The sequence below is a fragment of the Leucoraja erinacea genome, chromosome 3 (genome assembly GCF_028641065.1).
Source record: "Leucoraja erinacea ecotype New England chromosome 3, Leri_hhj_1, whole genome shotgun sequence".
Taxonomy (NCBI): domain Eukaryota; kingdom Metazoa; phylum Chordata; class Chondrichthyes; order Rajiformes; family Rajidae; genus Leucoraja; species Leucoraja erinaceus.
Genome location: NC_073379.1, coordinates 11,771,772 through 11,783,465, shown reverse-complemented (window position 1 = coordinate 11,783,465; position 11,694 = coordinate 11,771,772). Strand labels below are relative to the sequence as shown.

At 47.4% G+C, this 11,694-nt stretch overlaps 2 non-coding genes across 2 annotated transcripts; one reads left to right on the top strand and one right to left on the bottom strand.

Moving 5' to 3' along the window:
• Positions 1-1,074: 1,074 nt before the first annotated feature.
• trnak-uuu (transfer RNA lysine (anticodon UUU)) lies at positions 1,075-1,147 on the top strand. The gene has a single exon. It is a non-coding gene; the product is annotated as a tRNA-Lys (tRNA).
• Positions 1,148-5,311: 4,164 nt separating this feature from the next.
• On the bottom strand, positions 5,312-5,384 carry trnak-uuu (transfer RNA lysine (anticodon UUU)). Its single transcript has one exon. It is a non-coding gene; the product is annotated as a tRNA-Lys (tRNA).
• Positions 5,385-11,694: the final 6,310 nt, after the last annotated feature.

Genomic DNA, 11,694 nt, shown 5'->3' with positions numbered 1-11,694 from the left:
CACACAGCCTTGAGGTTCTCCGGTACTAATTGTTACTGAGAATTAAGTGGTTCCTCCAATTTGAACAGACTGTGGTCTGTGGATGAGGAAGTCGAGGATCCAATTGCAGAGGGATGCGCAGAGGCCCAGTTCCGTGAGCTTGGTAACCAGCTTGGAGGGGATGATGGTATTAAACGTCGAGCTGTAGTCTTTCAACAACAACCTGAAGTAGGTGTTTTTATTGTCCAATGCAGAATGAAGAGCCAGTGAAATTGCATCTACCGTTGACCTGTTGTGGCGGTATGCGAACTGTAGTTGGTCGAGGTTCTTGTCGAGGTAGGAGTTGATGTGCACCATAACCAACCTCTCAAAGTACTTCATCACCACAGGCGTTAGTGCCACTGGTCGATAGTCACTGATCGATAGTCATCAACGGGGTACTGATTGTGGATGATCAGCCATGATCACATTGAATGGCGGAGCTGGCTCGAAGGACCGAATGGCCTACTCCTGCACCTATTGTCTATTGTCTATTGTCTATTAAACAAGCATTTGCAGTTCTTTCTTACAGCCTGGCTATTAAACACTACAACCTCAAATAAGCTCTGAACTACAATATACTATTATTATTATTATTATTATTATTATTATTATTATTATTATTATTATTGCACTACTATTGTTTGTTTTTTTGAGTATGTGTGTAAGTCTATATATATATATATATATATGTATATGGATATACATGTGTATATGAACTTTTATCTCTCATTTATCATATTGTTTACAGTGTAATATGTTTACAAATTGTGTTGTGCTGCAGAAAGTAAGAATGTCATTGTTTTATCTGGGACACATGACAATAAAACACTCTTGACTCTAGAAAGAAAGTGCTGGTGGGAGCAGCCTGCCTGCCGGCACTGCGGCTGCGCTGCCGACCGCGTCACGTGACGTAACGTGGGAAATCCCCGCGTTTTGCGAATGCAGTGACGCGATGGGCATTCCGGCGACGTGACGTCATCGCGTCCTGCGCGGCAGTGGGGAACTCTGGCGAGTTTTACCGTCATTAAAGCTGCAGCTGGGCTCTGCAGCAGAGCCCGGATAGCTCAGTCGGTAGAGCATCAGACTTTTAATCTGAGGGTCCAGGGTTCAAGTCCCTGTTCGGGCGTTGCGTTTTTTTCCCCCTAGAACTGCAAGCCATCTCTATTGTTATTTAGTATATTGATTGTCAATTATATTCCTTTTTCTAAATTTAGCAAGATAAATCATCCTTAAGTTCCAGTCAGTGCATTATTTCCCAACTCAGAAATAAACTGTTACAACTGTAAGAAACCTCTTGTTATTTAGTATATTCATAGTCAATTATTTTCCTTTTCTAAATTTAGCAAGATTAATCATCCTTAAATTCCATTGTGTCTTTGAGGGCAGACTATAATGTAAATTATTATATATTGTTAGAAAGAAGGTGAAATTTAAAAATGGGAATCTTCAATAACAAAATAAAACTCAAAGTGCTGGAGTGACTCTGGGGGTAGGAAGCATCCCTGGAGAACATGGATAGGTAACGTTTTGGGTCAGGACCCTTCTTCAGACAATTTAAGGTTTAGGTTTATTATTGTCACAGGTATGGTGAAAAACTTTGTTTTACATGCTATTTAAACAGATCCAGGTAAATACCACACATAAATACAATCCAGTACAATAGGTAGAGCAAAGGGGCAGATACAGAGTGCAGAATATAGTAGAAACATAGAAACATAGAAATTAGGTGCAGGAGTAGGCCATTCGGCCCTTCGAGCCTGCACCGCCATTTAATATGATCATGGCTGATCATCCAACTCAGACAATGCACAGTTCTCAGCATTGTAGTGCATCAGTTCCAGAGACAAAGTCCAATGTCCGCAATGGGGTAGAGGTGAATCGGGCAGCACCCTAGCTTATGGAAGGACCGTTCAGAAGTCTGATAACAGAGGGGAAGAAGCTGTTCCTGAGTCTGGTGGTGCGCGCTTTCAAGCTTCTGTACCTTCTGCCGGACGGGAGCGGGGAGAAGAAGGAATGACCGGGGTGGGACATGGACAAGTCTTTGATTATGTTGGCTGCTTTCCCGAGGCAGCGTGAAGTGTAGATGGAGTCGATGGTGGGGAGTGTGGTCTGTGTGATGGACTGGGCTACATCTACAATGGTGGGGAGTGTGGACTGTGTGATGGACTGGGCTACATCTACAATGGTGGGGAGTGTGGTCTGTGTGATGGACTGGACTACATCTACAATGGTGGGGAGTGTGGTCTGTGTGATGGACTGGGCTACATCTACAATGGTGGGGAGTGTGGTCTGTGTGATGGACTGGACTACATCTACAATGGTGGGGAGTGTGGTCTGTGTAATGGACTGGGCTACATCTACAAGTTGGATCAATGGGCCTGTTTCCGTGCTGTACGACTTTATGACCACTGGGCAACTCTTCTCTGTTGATTGATTGGAAACAGGCCCTTCAGCCCGCCGAGTCCACGCCATCACCACTTTCACACTAGTTCAATGTTATCCCACTTTCCCACCCACTCCCTACACATTTGGGGCAATTTCCAGATGGCCAATTAACCTGCAAACCCGCACGTCTTTGGGATGTGGGAGAAAACCGGAGCACCTGGAGGAAACCCACACGGTCACAGGGAGAACGTGCAAACTCCACACAGACACAGACTGGGTCCCCACCCGAAATGTCAACTGTGGGCCGATTGATCTAATTCTGCTCCTATTGAAGTCGGCTATGGGAACGGATCTGCCGGCTCTGGCTCCAGCTGGGCCGGGGAGGTGGTTAGTAGGAGATTTCCTGAAATATCAGGATGCATCACAGCTTGGTTTAGGAACAGCTCCATCCAGGAATGTAAGGACCGCAAGAAATTGCAGCGGATTGTGGACGCAGCCCAGACCATCACACAAACCAACCTCCCTTCCACTGACTCCATCTACACCCCCACGCTGCCTCAGCAAGGCCAGCAGCATAATCAAGGACCAGTCTCACTACGGGCCACTCCCTCTTCACCCCCCTCCCATCAGGCAAACGGTACAGAAGTGTGAAAACACACACCCCCAAATTCAGAGACAGTTTCTTCTCAGCTGTTACCAGGCAACTGATTCATCCTACCACAACCAGAGAGCAATCCTGAACTACTATCTACCTCTTTGATGTCCCTCGGACTATCCTTGACCAGACTTTGCTGACTTTACCTTGCACTAACCATTAGTCCCATATCCTGTATCTACAACACTGTAGATGGATTGAATGTAATCATGTGTTGTCTTTCTGCTGACTGGATAGCACACTTTTCAAAAAGCTTTTCACTGTACCTCGGTACACGTGGCGACACGGTGGCGCAGTGGTAGAGTTGCTGCCTTACAGCGAATGCAGCGCCGGAGACCCGGGTTCGATCCTGACTATGGGTGCTGCCTGAACGGAGTCTGTACGCTCTCCCCGTGACCTGCGTGGGTTTTCTCCGAGATCTTCGGTTTCCTCCCACACTCCAAAGACGTACGGGTTTTAGGTTAATTGGCTTAGTATAATTGTAAATTGTCCCTAGTGTGTGTAGGATAGTGTTAATGTGCGGGGATCACTGGTCGGCACAGACCCGGTGGGACAAAGGGCCCATTTCCACGCTGTATTTCTGAGCTAGACTAAACGTGACAATGAACCAAACTGAACAGAACTGATTATAGAAATCAATGTTCATACCATTGGGTTGTAAGCAACCCCAAAATAAATATGGACTTTATTGTGGTTGCAGTTCTTGTTTGGTTTGTACTATTATGTTCTGACTCCCTAGTATTATAGATAATGTAATGCATTATTGGTGCATATTTATTTGTGTGTTATTACATTAATATGTATGTAAAGCAGCAGCAAGTAGGAATGTCATAGTTCTGTTGCCGGTACACGAGACAATTAAACACTCTTGACTCAAGCTGGAAAGGGTACTGAGAAGATCAAGCTGGAAAGGTCATGAGGTCATAAGGAATAGGAGTAGAATTAGGCCATTCGGCCCATCAAGTCTACTCATGGCTGATCTGTTTAAGAAGGAACTGCAGATGCTGGAAAATCGAAGGTAGACAAAACTGCTGGGGAAACTCAGCGGGTGAGGCAGCATCTATGGAGAGAAGGAAATAGGCAACATTTCGGGTCAAGACCCTTCTTCAGACATGTGAGGGTGGGGGGGGGGGGGCGGGAAGAAGAAAGGAAGAGGCGGAGCCAATGGGCTGAGGGAGTGCTGAGAAGGAATCATGGCTGATCTATCTCTCCCTCCTAACCCCATTCTCCTGCCTATCCACTGACGGCCTCCACAGCCTCCTGTGGCAAGGAATTCCACAGATTCACCACCCTCTGACTAAATAAATTCCTCCTCATCTCCTTCCTAAAGGAACGTCCTTCAATCCTGAAGCTGTGATCTCTGGTCCCAGACTCCCGCACTAGTGGAAACATCCTTTCCACATCTACTCTATCCAGGCCTTTCACTATTCTGTAAGTTTCAATGAGGTGACCCCTCATCCTTCTAAACTCCAGCGAGTACGAGCCCAGTGCCGACAAACACTCATCAACCCACGCATTCCTGGGATCATTCATGTAAACCTCCTCTGGACCCTCTCCAGAGCCAGCACATCCTTCCTCAGATATGGTGCCCAAAATTACTCACAATATTCCAAATGCGGCCTTCCCTGCGCTTTATAGAGTCTCAGCATTACATAAAGGGTACAGAGAAGATTTATGAGGATGTTGCCAGGATTAGAGGGTCTGAGAAGGGAGAGGTTGAGTAGGCTGGGACTCCATTCCATGGAGTGCAGGAGGATGAGGGGTGATCTTATAGAGGTGTATAACATCATGAGAGGAATAGATCTGGTAGATGCACAGAGTCTCTTGCCCAGAGTAGGGGAATCGAGGACCAGAGGACATAGGTTCAAGGTGAAGGGGAAAAGATTTAATAGGAATCTGAGGGGTTACTTTTTAACACAAAGGGTGGTGGGTGTATGGAACAAGCTGTCAGAGGAGGTGGTTGAGGCTAGGACTATCCCAACATTTAAGAAACAGTTACAGGCGATTCGGCCACTGAGTCCACACTGACCACCCTGTACACTAGCAGTACCCTACACACGAGACTATTTACAATTTACAGAAGCCAATTAAAGCTACATACTTGCACGTCTTTGGAGTGTGGGGGAGCACCCGGAGAAAACCCACACGGTCACAGGGAGAACGTATTAACTCCGTACATTCTCTCATGCTGTGAGGCAGCAACCATACTGTTGCACCATCATGCTAATGTAAAATGCCCATAAAATGCAACGCCCGAACAGGGACTTGAACCCTGGACCCTCAGATTAAAAGTCTGATGCTCTACCGACTGAGCTATCCGGGCCCTGTATTTATATGGGGAATGCATAGACTCCGTGTTCAGACTGAAAAATGTCCCAACCATTAATAGACAATATACAATAGGTGCAGGAGTAGGCCGTTCGGCCCTTCGAGCCAGCACTCACTGTGATCATGGCTGATCATCCGCATTCAGTACCCAGTTCCTGCATTCTCACCATATACCATGGCTCTGCTATCTTTAAGAGCTCTATCTAACTCTCTCTTGAAAGCATCCAGAGAATTGGCTTCCACTGCCCTCTGAGGCAGAGAATTCCACTGATTCACAACTCTCTGGGTGAAAAAGTGTTTCCTCGTCTCCGTTCTAAATGGCTTACCCCTTATTCTTAAACTGTGGCCCCTGGTTCTGGACTCCCCCAACATCGGGAAAATGTTTCTTGCCTCTAGCGTGTCCAAACCCTTAATAATCTTATATGTTTCAATGAGATATCCTCTCATCCTTCTAAACTCCAGAGTGTACAAGCCAACTCCAGAGTGTACATGCCAACTCCAGAGTGTACAATCCTGTATCTGTACACTGTGGACAGCTCAGTTGTAATCATGTACAGTATAGTCTTTCCTCTGATATATGGATGGGCCGGGTTTAAAGGATTATGGGCCAAATGCAGGCAAATGAAGTTAGAGTGGTCTGACCTCCCATCTACCACATTGGAGACTCTCGGACTTCATTAATCGAACTCCACTGGACTTTATCTTGCATTAAACGTTATTCCATTTATCCTGTATCTGTACACTGTGAATGGCTCGATTATAATAATGTATGGTCTTACCGTCGACTGGATAGCAGGCAACAAAACAGATTTTCACTGCATCTCAGTATACATGCCAATAAACTTAAAGCCCTGTCCCATTGTACGAGTTCATTCAGGAGTTCTTCCGAGTTTGCCCTGTTTCGAACTCGGAGATTTACGGTAATGGCCGCTCGTAGGTCCTCGGGGCTCTCGTGGATATTTTCAACATGTTGAAAAATCTTCACGAGTCTTCCCGAGCTTATCGCGTTTTCCGAGTCCCTGCCGTTAGCGTTACGAGCCGCTAAGAGATGTCCCGAGCTCTGGCGTACCCGCTACGTACATTCTACTTGCTTACTACGAGTTTGATTTTTTTTTTAAACTCTGGAGAGCTCTTGAATGAGCTCGTACAGTGGGACAGGGCTTTTAGTCTGAAGAAGTGAAGAAGTGCCTCCACCGAAACGTCACCCATTCATTCCTTCTCTCGAGAGATGCTGCCTGACCCGCTGAGTTACTCCAGCTTTTTGTGTCTATCTTCGGTCTAACCTAAACTAAGCTTAGAGTGCCAACTTGGTCAGCATGGACAAGGTGGGCCGAATGGCCTGTTTCGGTGCTGTACAGCCCTGTGACTCTAATCCACTTGATCTGGAGAGGGTTACAATGAAATTGAGCAGAACTGGATGATTTGAAAGATTAAATAATGTGCGGTTCGCATTTAAAGAAAGACACAAAGACATGGCCCTTCTGCAGACAGATGCAGATGGGGGGGAGAAAGCTGGAAGAGAGGTGGGGGAGGGGGGGGGGGGGGCATGACCTGGCAAGTGATAGGTGGATGGAGGTGAGGGGAAAGTGGGTGATTGGTAGAGGGGTGCAGTAAGTGACAAAGGCTGGAGGTGAAAAGGAGACAAAATGGTGTCAGATAAGGACGGAGAGCAGTGAAATGTAAAGCAAGAGGAAGGGATAAGGGTGGAAGAGGACCAGGGGAGGGGAGGGGAGAGTGCATATTTTGAACACTCTTGATGTGCTTCTTTCAGCTGTTGGGGAATCTCGATCAAGACACGAAGGGACACGAAGAAACTGCAGATGCTGGCTTGCAAAAAAAAAGACACAATGTGCTGGAGTAACTCAGCGGATCAGGCAGCATCACTGGAGAACATGGCAAGATCACATTTTCTAGCCTGAAGAAGGTTCCCAACCCGAAACGTCACCTATCCATGTTCTTCGGAGATGATGCCTGACCCGCTGAGTTACTCCAGCACTCTGTGAAACGTCACCTATCCATGTTCTCCAGAGATGCTGCCTGACCCACTGAGTTACTCCAGCACTCTGTGAAACGTCACCTATCCATGTTCTCCAGAGATGCTGCCTGACCCGCTGAGTTACTCCAGCACTCTGTGAAACGTCACCTATCCATGTTCTCCAGTGATGCTGCCTGACCAGCTGAGTTACTCCAGCACTCTGTGCCTTTACTTAAAACGACAGCAATCCAGCATCATTGATGCTTCCTCTCAGCATCCTTGAATAATGAATCACTGCCTCCATATCTGAGATCATCTCTACAATGATAACAGAAAGCCAAAGCTGGTGGAACCCACAGTTTCTTCCCAACTGTTATCATGACAACTAAATCATCCTACCGCAACCAGCGAGCGGTCCTGAACTGCTATCTACCTCTGTCATTAGTGACCCTCAGACTGTCCTTGATCAGACTTTACTGGCTTCACCTTGCACTAAACATTATTCCCTTATCATGTGTCTATACACTGTGAATGGCTCGATTGTAATCATGTACTGTATAGTCTTTCCGCTGACTGGTTGGCAAAGTTCTTCACTGTACCTCGGTACACGTGACAATAAACTAAACTAAACTAAACTGAAAGTGAACTGAAACCGAACACACCTTCCAAGAGACCGCTAATTCCAAATTTCTGGATCCTGAAAACGGATTGTCATTGGGTGAAGTTGTAAAGAGATGCCAAACTAACAGAAGTAAACGCGGCTGAAATACAGATGAACCAGAGTCTTGTTGCTTGTGTGGTGTCATGGAATATGGAACACAGAACAGTGCAGCACAGGAACAGGACCTTCGGCCCATCACATCTGTGCCCAACATGATGCCTAGTTAATGTCAGGGGTTATGGGGAGAAGGCAGGAGAATGGGGTTACGAGGGAAAGCTAGATCAGCCATGATTGAATGGCGGAGTAGACTTGATGAGCTGAATGGCCTAAATGCCCTGTCCCAGTCCATACGAGTTCATTCAAGAGTTCTCCCGAGTTTGACCTGATTCGAACTCGGAGATTTACGGTAATAGCCGCTCGTAGGTACTCGGGGCTCTCGTGGACATTTTTCAACATGTTGAAAAATCTTCCCGAGCTTACCGCGTTTCCCAAGAACCTGCCGTTAGGGTTACGAGCCGCTAAGAGACGTCCCGAGCTCCGACGTACCCGCTACGTACATTCTATGTACTTACCACGAATTTGATTTTTTTAAACTCGGGAGAGCACTTGAATGAACTCGTACAGTGGGACAGGGCTTTAATTCTGCTCCTATCATTCATTAACTTACTCATAACTCCTCTGCCTGCACGTGATCCATATCCCTCCATTCCCTGCATGTCCATGTGCCTATCTACAAGCCTCTTAAACTGCACTAAAAAGCCATTTAAATCTGCCTCCCTCACCAATCCTTGCAGCGCGTTCCAGGCACCCACCACACTCAGTGTTAAAAACTTTGCCCCGGACATCTCCTTTAAACTTTGCCCCTCTCGCCTTAAAGTCATGCTTTGTAGTCTTTGACATTTCCATCCCGGGAAAAAAAGATTCTGACCGTCTATCCTCTGTGCTTCTCATAATTTTATAGACGTCTATCAGGTCTCTGCTCAGCCTCCGGCGTTCCAGAGAAAACAATCCCAGTCTGTCCATCCTCTCCCTGTAGCTAATACCCTCCAATCCAAGCAGCATCCTGGTAAACCTCCTCTGCATCCTCTCCAAAGCCTCCACATTCTTCCAGTAATGGGGGTGACCAGAACTGCACGCAATAGTTTAGTTTAAGGGGCTGTCCCACTTGGGCGACCTAATTGGCGAGTTTAGGAGAATTTGAAAAAATGACATGTTGAAAACAATAGACAATAGACAATAGGTGCAGGAGGAGGCCATTTCGCCCTTCGAGCCAGCACCGCCATTCAATGTGATCATGGCAGATCATCCCCAATCAGTACCCCGTCCTGCCTTCTCCCCATATCCCCTAGATAAGGCTATTTTTAAGAGCCCTATCTAGCTCTCTCTTCGACCTCCTTTGACTATGTAGAAGACCTCCTTCGACTATGTTGAAGACTAGCTTCGACTAGCTATGACTAGCTCCGACTAACTTCGGGAAAATTGGACACCGAATAGTGGAGAGTGAAGACGATCTCCTTCGATCTCCTTCGACTATGATGAAGACTATCATCGACTACCCTTGATTACCTACGACTAACATGCTGGCCTACTACGACTAAACCTATGAGTAAAAAAAGTGTCGATTTTTTTCCTTGGCGACCTTTTGTTACTCGCGGGCATTTTTTAACATATTGATAAAAACGCCGCGACCTAGCTGAGGCCTCGAGTACGCGCAGACCACTCTCGAGCATGAACGAGAGTTACAAAGACCTCCGAGGACCTCGTGTCGCCCATGCTGCGAGTATGAGTCGAGGACAAACTTGCCAGAACTTGTGGATTAGGTCGCCCAAGTGGGACAGGCCCTTTAGAGAAACAGCGCGGAAACAGGCTCCTCGGCCCACCGCGGGGATCGCTGGTCGGTGCGGACCCGGTGGGCCGAAGGGCCTGTTTCCGTGCTGTATCTCTAAACTAAAAAATGAACACTACCTACACACACTAGGGACAATTTTTATTTATTTTTTATATACCAAGCCAATGAACCTACAAACCTGTGTGTGTCTGGAGTGTAGGACGAAATGGGCGATCTCGTGAGAAAATCCACGCTGGTCACGGTGCCCGTAGTCGGGATGGAACCCGGGTCTCTGGCACTGTAAGGCAGTAGCTCTACTGCTGCACCACCGTGCCGCAAACTTGTTGGGAATATGGAGTGGTTGAGACAAGTACAGAGACATCAGCAGGGAGGCGGGGAGGGAAGGGGGGAAGGTGATGGAGATGGGCTGAGGAGCAGTCGGGCTAAGACTCGTCGCAATTAACAAGGAGATTCACAAAATCACGCCATCGAATCTCCCGTCATCCCAGAGCACCGACTGCCATGAAACGAGACAAAATAACGGTCCCTAAATCATCAACTGGCTACATTTCAATAAACTGCGACCAATATTCCCTTTACCCAAGGACGATAAGGGAATGGAATATGTTACCACTAAACACACGCACTGCTCCCGATGTTAAAGTCATTTAAAAAGGGGATTGAGCAACTAGATCTCCTCAACTTGGTGAAAATGGCCCATTTCAAAATTTAATCGCTACTCTACTCACTCCGACCTGTGCCAGATAACCACTGCTGAGGTGTTTGAGCAGTATTCAACCAGAACCAGAAGGAGCTGAGACAAGGGGGAGCGTTGGTAACTAGCATGAAGCAGCTGGGCCGAATGGCCAGTTTCCGTGGTCATGTGGAGAACGTACTAACTCCGTTGAGACAGCACCCGTAGTCAGGATCGAACCCGGGTCTCTGGCGCTGTGAAGCAGTCGCTCTACCGCTGCGCCACTGTGCCACCATCCAAATGTAGCCTAACCAAAGCGTTATTGCAGCTTGTACGCGATTGAAGAGCTTGGGATAAAAGACAATGAAAAGTCTGGTAAAGGTGGAACTGTAGCTAACATCCACCTGAGAGTCAGACCGAGAGACTGTTGTTAGTGGGAGAGACTGGAAGGGATTGCTTGTTCATCTCCATCAGCTACCCATGTCGCAGCGGGTGGAGCTGCTGCCTCACAGCGCCAGAGTCCCGGGTTCCATCCTGACCTGACCTCGGCTGCTGTCGGTCTGTATGGAGTGCGCACGTTCTCGCTGTGACCACATGGGATTTCTCCGGGTGCTCCGGTTTCCTCCCACATCCCAAAGACGTGCGGGTTTGAAGGTTAATTGGTTTCTGTAAACGGCCCCTAGTGTGTAGGGAGTGGATGAGAAAGTGGGATAACATAGAACTAGTGTGAACAGGTGATCGATGGTCAGTGTGGGCTCGGAGGGCCGAAGGGCCTGTTTCCACGCTGGATCATTCTTCAGACTCTACTTTAGACTTCAGAGATACAGCGTGGAAACAGGCCCTTCGGCCCACCGAGACCGTGCCCACAAGTGATCACTCCGTACACTAACACTGACCTTATACACTAGGGACAATTTACAATTTCACAGAAGCTAATTAACCTATGAACCTGATCCAATTTACCTACGAACCTGTACGTCTTTGGGATGTGGGAGGAAACTGAAGCACCTGGAGAAAACCCACGCAGGTCACGGGAAGAGCGTACAAACTCCGTACGGACAGCACCCGTAGTCAGGGTTCAACCCGGGTCTCTGGCGCTGCGAGGCAGCAACTTTACCACTATGCCAGCGTGCCACCCTTGCCTAGA